General features: G+C 60.4%; 1 pseudogene; it reads left to right on the top strand.

Moving 5' to 3' along the window:
* Positions 1–2,498, top strand: part of LOC126327035 (large subunit ribosomal RNA) — a 3,021-nt pseudogene extending 523 nt beyond the window's left edge.
* The last annotated feature ends 2 nt before the right edge of the window (positions 2,499–2,500 follow it).

Genomic DNA, 2,500 nt, shown 5'->3' with positions numbered 1-2,500 from the left:
GCGCGGAGCAATCCGCGGCGGGGTCGTGTCCGGTTGCCTTTCCACTCGCCGCGGGGTGGGGCCGTTCCGGTGTGCGGTGGGCCGCACTTCTCCCCTAGTAGGACGTCGCGACCCGCTGGGTGCCGGCCTACGGCCCGGGTGCGCAGCCTGTCCTTCCGCGGGCCTCGGTTCGCGTCTGTTGGGCAGAGCCCCGGTGTCCTGGCTGGCTGCTCGGCGGTATATCTGGAGGAGTCGATTCGCCCCTTTGGGCGCTCGGGCTCCCGGCAAGCGCGCGCGGTTCTTCCCGGATGACGGACCTACCTGGCCCGGCCCCGGACCCGCGCCGCTGTTGGCTCGGGATGCTCTCGGGCGGAATAATCGCTCCCGTCAGCGGCGCTTCAGCTTTGGACAATTTCACGACCCGTCTTGAAACACGGACCAAGGAGTCTAACATGTGCGCGAGTCATTGGGCTGTACGAAACCTAAAGGCGTAATGAAAGTGAAGGTCTCGCCTTGCGCGGGCCGAGGGAGGATGGGGCTTCCCCGCCCTTCACGGGGCGGCGGCCTCCGCACTCCCGGGGCGTCTCGTCCTCATTGCGAGGTGAGGCGCACCTAGAGCGTACACGTTGGGACCCGAAAGATGGTGAACTATGCCTGGCCAGGACGAAGTCAGGGGAAACCCTGATGGAGGTCCGTAGCGATTCTGACGTGCAAATCGATCGTCGGAGCTGGGTATAGGGGCGAAAGACTAATCGAACCATCTAGTAGCTGGTTCCCTCCGAAGTTTCCCTCAGGATAGCTGGTGCTCGTACGAGTCTCATCCGGTAAAGCGAATGATTAGAGGCCTTGGGGCCGAAACGACCTCAACCTATTCTCAAACTTTAAATGGGTGAGATCTCCGGCTTGCTTGATATGCTGAAGCCGCGAGCAAACGACTCGGATCGGAGTGCCAAGTGGGCCACTTTTGGTAAGCAGAACTGGCGCTGTGGGATGAACCAAACGCCGAGTTAAGGCGCCCGAATCGACGCTCATGGGAAACCATGAAAGGCGTTGGTTGCTTAAGACAGCAGGACGGTGGCCATGGAAGTCGGAATCCGCTAAGGAGTGTGTAACAACTCACCTGCCGAAGCAACTAGCCCTGAAAATGGATGGCGCTGAAGCGTCGTGCCTATACTCGGCCGTCAGTCTGGCAGTCATGGCCGGTCCTCGCGGCCGGCCGCGAAGCCCTGACGAGTAGGAGGGTCGCGGCGGTGGGCGCAGAAGGGTCTGGGCGTGAGCCTGCCTGGAGCCGCCGTCGGTGCAGATCTTGGTGGTAGTAGCAAATACTCCAGCGAGGCCCTGGAGGGCTGACGCGGAGAAGGGTTTCGTGTGAACAGCCGTTGCACACGAGTCAGTCGATCCTAAGCCCTAGGAGAAATCCGATGTTGATGGGGGCCGTCATAGCATGATGCACTTTGTGCTGGCCCCCGTTGGGCGAAAGGGAATCCGGTTCCTATTCCGGAACCCGGCAGCGGAACCGATATAAGTCGGGCCCCTCTTTTAGAGATGCTCGTCGGGGTAACCCAAAAGGACCCGGAGACGCCGTCGGGAGATCGGGGAAGAGTTTTCTTTTCTGCATGAGCGTTCGAGTTCCCTGGAATCCTCTAGCAGGGAGATAGGGTTTGGAACGCGAAGAGCACCGCAGTTGCGGCGGTGTCCCGATCTTCCCCTCGGACCTTGAAAATCCGGGAGAGGGCCACGTGGAGGTGTCGCGCCGGTTCGTACCCATATCCGCAGCAGGTCTCCAAGGTGAAGAGCCTCTAGTCGATAGAATAATGTAGGTAAGGGAAGTCGGCAAATTGGATCCGTAACTTCGGGATAAGGATTGGCTCTGAGGATCGGGGCGTGTCGGGCTTGGTCGGGAAGTGGGTCAGCGCTAACGTGCCGGGCCTGGGCGAGGTGAGTGCCGTAGGGGTGCCGGTAAGTGCGGGCGTTTAGCGCGGGCGTGGTCTGCTCTCGCCGTTGGTTGGCCTCGTGCTGGCCGGCGGTGCAGGATGCGCGCGCCTGCGCGGCGTTCGCGCCCCGGTGCTTCAACCTGCGTGCAGGATCCGAGCTCGGTCCCGTGCCTTGGCCTCCCACGGATCTTCCTTGCTGCGAGGCCGCGTCCGCCTTAGCGTGCTCCTCCGGGGGCGCGCGGGGTGCGCGGATTCTCTTCGGCCGCCATTCAACGATCAACTCAGAACTGGCACGGACTGGGGGAATCCGACTGTCTAATTAAAACAAAGCATTGCGATGGCCCCTAGCGGGTGTTGACGCAATGTGATTTCTGCCCAGTGCTCTGAATGTCAACGTGAAGAAATTCAAGCAAGCGCGGGTAAACGGCGGGAGTAACTATGACTCTCTTAAGGTAGCCAAATGCCTCGTCATCTAATTAGTGACGCGCATGAATGGATTAACGAGATTCCCGCTGTCCCTATCTACTATCTAGCGAAACCACTGCCAAGGGAACGGGCTTGGAAAAATTAAACACGCGATCTAGTGT

Source organism: Schistocerca gregaria, unplaced genomic scaffold (genome assembly GCF_023897955.1).
Source record: "Schistocerca gregaria isolate iqSchGreg1 unplaced genomic scaffold, iqSchGreg1.2 ptg001011l, whole genome shotgun sequence".
Lineage (NCBI taxonomy): Eukaryota > Metazoa > Arthropoda > Insecta > Orthoptera > Acrididae > Schistocerca > Schistocerca gregaria.
Note: the sequence above shows the minus strand (reverse complement) of the source record. Positions and strands in the feature narration are given on the sequence as shown.